Raw genomic sequence first — 7,775 nt, 5'->3', positions numbered from 1 at the left:
GAGCGCCGCGGAGCGAGCTCCGCCCGCGGCCGGCGAGGACGCCCGGAGAGTTAGCACAGAGAGGGACTGGAAGGCGTGTGATGGTCTGGGGTGAGGGTGCGGGGGCTCCAATCCATCGTCCTCCCCTCCCATCCAGGCAGATCTGGATCGCCAGCGCCTGGGCTTAGTGAACTGGGGCTTCCAGCCCGCGGTCCCCGGGCGTAGGGGCGGGGCGGGCGGGGGGGTGCTGCAGAACACCCCTCCCCCGCCGCCTGCCTCTCCACACCACTGGAGAGCCCCTATTGCCCCAAGCCCAGGTGCCTCCCCCCTCTTCACTCCCACTCTCCCACTTCCCCTTCCCCCCACCCCCCACCCCACAAAGCCCTCAGGTAGGACCCTGGGTCCTCTCTGAGGTCCTTAGGTCGGGACAGTGTCCTCGGGCGCTTGCGACTCCGTGGCTCAAGGGCGCCACCTGAAGGCTGCGAGAAAGAATCTGACGAGCCCCCTCCCTCTTTTCTCTGCAATTTTTTCTCTGTGGGACAGTGGAGTGCACCGCCCAAGAGGGGTGTTCTCTTGGGGGCATTGCCAATGGCCAAACACACCCTGACCCTCCAAGGCCCAGTTGTGGGGCCTCTTCTCCTGGAAGCCCTCCCTGGGCACACACACCCACTCACCCCAGGGGCCCCTCCATCTGGGCTCTCCTTTTGCCTGCACTGTTTGCTTTGATCTCTGACAGTCGTGATTTTGTTTAAGTGTCAGCCTCCTCCATTGGATTGGCAGCTCCTGGAGAACAGGACCCATGTCTGATCGCCTAGAACGACCTAGGTGGGTGCGGGTGAACAGGCTGTGAATAGGAGTGACTTTCACTTATTTCCTTTACAGGGCAGGGCTGGAGTTAAGATGAGTCGAGTGAAGTGCCTAGAGTACCAAATTCAAGGAGACATTCCCTCTTTGGGTAACACACGCCAACCCCAGAGAAAGCTTTGGTCTGAATCGTGCAGGTTCAGGGAAGACATGGTGAGCAGCTGAATCGTGTGGCCTCGGGTAGTACTTCTGGCCTCTGAGCCTGTGTACACTTCTGTCCATGAGGATCGTGAATGTGCAGGCTTCAAGGGCTGTGGGAGGGCCAGCAGAAGTTGGCCATGTGGAAGGACAGGCAAATGAGAGTGCCATGTCCTCCTCGGCCACCTCATGAGCGGAGCCTAACCTATCCTCCTCCAAAGTTCTGTGCAGTCCTCACCAACCAGGAGACTGGAAGTCACCCTGGATGATGGATGCCTGGGCCTTCAAGGCCAGCATAGCCTAGCTCTAGGCAGGTCCACCAGGGCTGGGAAGGCCTCCGTTTCCTCCCAGTCTGGCAGAGGCCTGGCCTGTTGTTAGAGACTTCAAAGGAATGCTAGCCCTGGCGCCACACTCCTGTTCAAACCCCAGCTCCACCCCCACAGCTGGGTGCCCTGGTGTAAAGGACTCCCCTCCTGCAGCTCGGTTTCCTCCTCTGTGAAATGGATGTGGGAAGCTTTATGGGAATGGGATGAGACACCTCCCTTAAAGCACTCACTGTTCCTTCCCTCAGTCATGCGCTGTCCAACCTCAGCCTTTGCGCTGGCTGTTCCTTCTGCCTGGGGTGTTTTTCTTTCTGATATTTCCCGCCCTCACCCCCTTCCCTCACTTCCTTCAAGTCTTTGCTCAAATGCCACCTTCTCAGAGACACCATTCCAGGCCCTCCTTTCAAAAATAGCAGTGCCCCAGCACTCTTTACTCCCTCACTCTGAATTTTTCTCTACAGCATTTACCAACTGACATTAGTTTCTGCCTGCTTATTGCCACCTCCACTAAAAAATAAGTGCCAGGAGAAGAGGGTTTTTGCCTGTTTCCCTCCCTGCAGTATCCCCAGACACTAGAAAAGGGGCTAACTCCTAGGAAGCTCTGGATAAGTGCTCATTGAATAAAGAACAGAGAAAATGGGCAAATATTATACACTAGTTAGCTAGGTAGACTCCAACCCTACACTCAAATAGTTCATATTCTAGTGGGAGAAAAGGGTAAGTAAATGTAACACTGCTTATAGTAAGTGCTACAAAATAAAAGTATACAGTGCAAGCCTCAAACAAGGACCCCAACCTGGTCTTGGGGATAGGAATGGCTTCCTGTAAAAGTGTAGATTGAGCTGAGATCAGAAGGATGAGTAGAAGACAGCCAGGTAGAGGGGAGGAAAGAGAAGTCCAGCAGAGGGCCTAGCATAGGCGAAGAACTTGGGGTAGAAGGAAGTGTGTGATGAGTTTGAGAGTTGAAGGAGACCCGTGTGGTTGTCATGGAGGGCTCGATAAGGAACGTGGTGGGAGACGAGCCTGGAATTACCAGGCCAGGTCACTGCAGAGCCTTTCAGGTCAAAGAATTTGTTCGTTATCCTCAGAGCGGTGGAGAGCCCCACTGATAAATATAAGTAAAGGGTTAACAAAACCTTTTCCTCTTTTGCATGAGAATTTGACCTTTGGAAGCTCTGTTTCCTAGAAACAGATAAACATATGTCTGCTATGTTACTAAGCAACATTGCTTCTGATAAAAATGACCCCTGAGGAGGAGGCTAGAATGATCCATGTGGCAACAGATTAGAATTGGAGATACCAGAATGAACTCATGCTTAGCTTAATATAGATGCAGATGATTACATATAGAAAGTTATATATACACACACACACACGCATACACGGGCTAGTATACACACATATATTTCCTTACTGTCAGGCGAGAGGGCTTAGAAGCAATGATACTCCATAGCAACAAGCACACGTAGCACTGAAATTTGGTTTCTAATACCATTCTCCCACAAAAGGATCCAAGGCTCCTTGGAGAAATTGCTGTTTATAGGACTTGGGCAGGAAATACTACAAGATGAGCCTGGAGCATCTGATAATGCCAGAAAGTAAAGAAATGCTACACACACACACTCTACACACACACTACACAACACACACACTACACATACCTACTACATACACACCACACACACCACACACACTACACGCTACACACACACTATGCAACACACACTACACAACACACACACACTACACACACCACACACATGCTGTACACACACTACACACACATACTACACAACACACAAACTCTACACATGCCTACTACATACACACCACACACATACACACATGTGACACGCACTACACACACACTCTACACATACCTACTACACATACACACCACACACACTACACAACACAAACACTATACACACACAATACACACACCACACACACTACACCACACCACACACACACTTTTCACACACACTACACACCTACACACTACAAACACACTACACACACCCCACACACTACACACATGCCACACACACACTCCACACACACACTACACAACACACATTCTACACATACCTACTACACACATGCCACACACACTACACAAGACACTACACACTACACACACCACACACATACCACACACACACACACCACATGCACACACCACACACACCACACACACACCACACACACTACACACACACACATCACATACATACACTACACACACACCACACACTACACACACACACCCCACACAAATACACACACCCCACACACATACACACACACCACACATACACGCACACACAAATGGGGGTTACACACACACACAAATGGGGGTAGGAGCTAACTGAAAGAGCTCCCAATGGCCAAAGCTGGAAAAATTTGAGTGACAAAATAAATAAGGTAATATTGGATTGTAACAAAAAGTATGGAAATAAATATCTCTGAGTCCATACTGATAAAAATAACTGAACAAACAGGTGGAAAAGATAAATCTCCCATGCAGAATTCCAAATTCTGTAGGTAGATAACTCAGTCCTCGAGGAGGGGAACTATAACTCCCCATTTTGAAAGTGTGAGTTGTTGGCCGGGCGCGGTGGCTCAAGCCTGTAATCCCAGCACTTTGGGAGGCCGAGATGGGCGGATCACGAGGTCAGGAGATCGAGACCATCCTGGCTAACATGGTGAAACGCCGTCTCTACTAAAAAATACAAAAAACTAGCCGGGTGAGGTGGCGGGCGCCTGTAGTCCCAGCTACTCGGGAGGCTGAGGCAGGAGAATGGCGTGAACCCGGGAGGCGGAGCTTGCAGTGAGCTGCGATCCGGCCACTGCACTCCAGCTTGGGCGACAGAGCGAGACTCCGTCTCAAAAAAAAAAAAAAAAAAAGAAAGTGTGAGTTGCACATAATGATTCCCTTTCCAAGAGTGTTTTATGGAAAGCGCTGGGGTGGCGGGGCGGGGGTAGGGCGGTGTGAAGTAACTTTACCGTGGAGAAACTGACAAACCTGATGACCTCAGCCAGGTGATGAAAGTCAACTCCAACAGTCAAATCACGTTGGTAGTAGGTACCCTGGATATGATGTGGCACAAATGGCACTTTACCTCTGTTGTCTTCCTCCTCAAAACCCATAGCTGTAATCTAATCATCAGATAAACATCAGACAAATCCCAATGAAGAAAATTCTACAAAACATCTGACTAGTTCTCCTCAAAAGGTCATCAAAACAAGGAAAGTCTGAGAAATTGTCACCAACAATAGGAACCTAAAAAGACATAACAACTCAATGTAGTGTGGTACCCTTGATGGGGCACTGGAAAAGAAAAAGAAAATTATGCAAAAACTACAGAAATCTAAATAAAGTATGGACTTTAGCTAATAACAGTGTATCAGTATTGGTTAATTGTAACAAATATATCATACTCGTGTAAGATGTTAACAACAGGGGAAAGTGGGTATGGGGTTGATATCCTTTGGATGTTTGTCTCCTCCAAGTCTCATGTTGAAATTTGATCCTCAGTGGTGGACTCTGGGCCTGGTGGGAGATGTCTGAATCATGGCTCTGGGCCATCTCCACGGTGATAAGTGAGTTCTCACTCTGTGTGTTCCCTAGAGAACTGACTGTTAAAACAAGAGCCTGGCACCTTCCTCCCCTCTCCCTCTTGCTCCCTCTCTTGCCATATGGTATCTGCCCCCCTTCTCTTTCTGCCATGATTGGAAGCTTCCTGAAGTCCTCACCAGAATCAGGTGCTAATGCCATGCTTCTTGTACAAGCCCACAAAACCATGAACCAAATATTAATAAACCTCTTTTCTTTATAAATTACCCAGCCTCAGATATTCATTTCTTTTCCTTCCCTCTTTCTCCTCCTTCTTCTTGTTCTTTCTTCTTCTTTTTCTCTACTTCCTCTTCCTCTTCCTCTTCTTCTTCTCCTTCTCCTTCTTCCTCTTCCTCTTCTCCAACTCCTCTTCTTCAGAGATGGGGCCTCATTCTGTCACCCAGGCTGGAGTGCACTGGCACTATCATAGCTTACTGCAGCTTCAAACTCCCAGGCTTAAACGATCCTTCCACCTCAGCCTCCTAAGTGGCTGGGACTAGGTGTGCACAACCAAACCCGGCTAATTTTTTTCTTTTTATTTATTTATTTATCTTTTTTGGTAGAGACAGGGTCTCACTATGCTGTCCAGGCTGGTTTTGAACTCCTGGGCTCAAACAATTGTTCCTCATCAGTCTCCCAAAGTGCTGGAATTACAGGCATGAGCCACTGTGCTCTGCCTAGGTGTTCTTTTACAGCAACACAAAATAGACTAAGAACAGCGATATATGGGAAGTCTCTGTATCGTCTTCCCATTTTTGCTATAAATCTAAAACTGTTCTAAAAGAATAAGTTGTTGTTGATGATGCTTTTAAATACCCCTGAGAGATAACTTGCATCTAGGCTGGAGGGAACTATAAATATCTGGTGGGAAGTCATACTTTTGGCGTCCTCAGCATAGTGATTCATGTAACTGGACAGGTCCAAAGACATTGGCTTCTGTGGGACATGAAACTTTTAAGTCAGGATCGTTCCTGCACCCACCTGATGGGGATTTCATCTGGCATCTGAGTGGTACTGCTCTGCTGGAAGAAGCAAAGATTCCTGCCAAGAAGAGCACTGAGTGCTGTGCTAGCAAGTGAAAGTTCTTGTGCTGTATCCTTCAGAGTAGGTCAATGCCAAGTGTGGTCATCTGCTGAACCTGAGTGTGTAGTTGAACCTAAGAAGACTCCCTTGTGGACATGGCAGTGGGTGACAAGCGAGGGAGTGATGTAAGTAGATTTGCACTGTGAAAACATTCTCCCTCTGGCTACTCCCAGGTGCAAGAGGACAAGAGAGAAAACAGATCATGTGAGAGATTATCGTGGTCATGTTGGCACACAGAAAGTCCTCAATCAGATAGCTGTAATTATGTATCTGTGGAGATGTGTGATCTGTGCGAGACAGAATGAGGACTTCCCATAGGAACATTAAGAGCATCATTTAGTCTGCAATGTTCCAAAAGGTAGTGGTATATAACATAATTTTAGGTGTTAAGTAAATAAAGATGTTTTGATTATCTATCACTGCATAACAAACCACCCCAAAACAGCAGCTTAAAAGAAAATTAGTATTTATTTGCTTACAGTTTTGCAGTTTGGGCTGCTCTCAGCTGAGACAGCTCCGCTCTTGTCTGTATGGTGTCAGCTGGGGTGGCACAAACAGCTGGGAGCTGGCTCGGACTTCACTGTGTGTCTACGGGCTTGGTTCTCACTGTCAGCTGGGTTTTTTCATTCTCTTCTACGTGATCTCTCCATGTAGCTAGCGTAGGCTTCCTTACATAATGGAGGTCTCAAGGTAGAGTTCTTACATGGCAGGCAACTTTCCCCAGAGCACAAAAGAAAAAGCTGCTGGACCATCTTAAAACTGAGGCTTGGAACTGGCCTGGCATTGCTTCTGCTACATTCTATTGCTTAGTGCAGGTCATGGGCCAGCCTAGATTCAAGGGGAGGGGTCTACATAAGAATATGAATACCAGGAGGCATGTGTCATTGGGAGCAACTAGAGTAACAGTCCCCCATCATCTATACTACATTTATCTCTGTGTCTATATACACACATCTATACGTGTGTATTCATTTCAATGGCTAAGTGTTTATTTTAAATTGTTTTAGAAAATATATAACTAGCTCATGAAACCAAAGATATCATGGATGATATTGACTAGAGTAAGGGCAGAAATACGAGTCCATATGAAGTTGATGCATTAAAGTCTGCTGGTTTCCTCCAGTATTCACTCACTCTTTCTTCCACTGTAATAGAAGCTTTGATCAGTAGTGGGTATAGTGCACCAGAAGAAGGATTTCATTTCCCAGCCTTCCTTACAGCTAGGTATGGCCAAGTGGATGGTAGGCCATTAGGATATGAGAGGAGATAGTGTGGGAAAAATGCATGAAGTCTTCTGAAAGGAAAGGAGTGTGCCCTTCTACTCTCTTTTTGTCCTTCCTGCTGCCAGGATGCAGAACTGATGGCTAGAACTTGAGCAACCATCTTGGGTCATGAGGTGGAAGCCTATTAGGTTGGAAAAGCAACAAAATTGAAGGAACCTGGATCACAGATGACTAGTTGGAAACACTAGGATGGGATAGTTCCTCTTTTGTGGGTGAGAGAAAGAAACATCTGTTTTGTATAAGCTACTATTACTTGGGATTTTCTGTCACTCAGAAGAACTAAGTTAATCAAAGGAGAATCAGACTGGGCACGGTGGCTCACCCCTGTAATCCCAGCACTTTGGGAGGCCAAGACAGGTGGATCACCCGAGGTCAGGAGCTTCAGACCGGCCTGGCCAACATGGTGAAACCCTGTCTCTACTAAAAATACAAAAATTAGCTGGGCATGGTGGCATGCACTGGTAGTCCCAGCTGCTCAGGTGGCTG

Source organism: Colobus angolensis, unplaced genomic scaffold, assembly GCF_000951035.1.
Source record: "Colobus angolensis palliatus isolate OR3802 unplaced genomic scaffold, Cang.pa_1.0 Scaffold219, whole genome shotgun sequence".
Lineage (NCBI taxonomy): Eukaryota > Metazoa > Chordata > Mammalia > Primates > Cercopithecidae > Colobus > Colobus angolensis.
The sequence above is the reverse complement of the archived record's forward strand: the minus strand, read 5'-3'. Positions refer to the sequence as shown.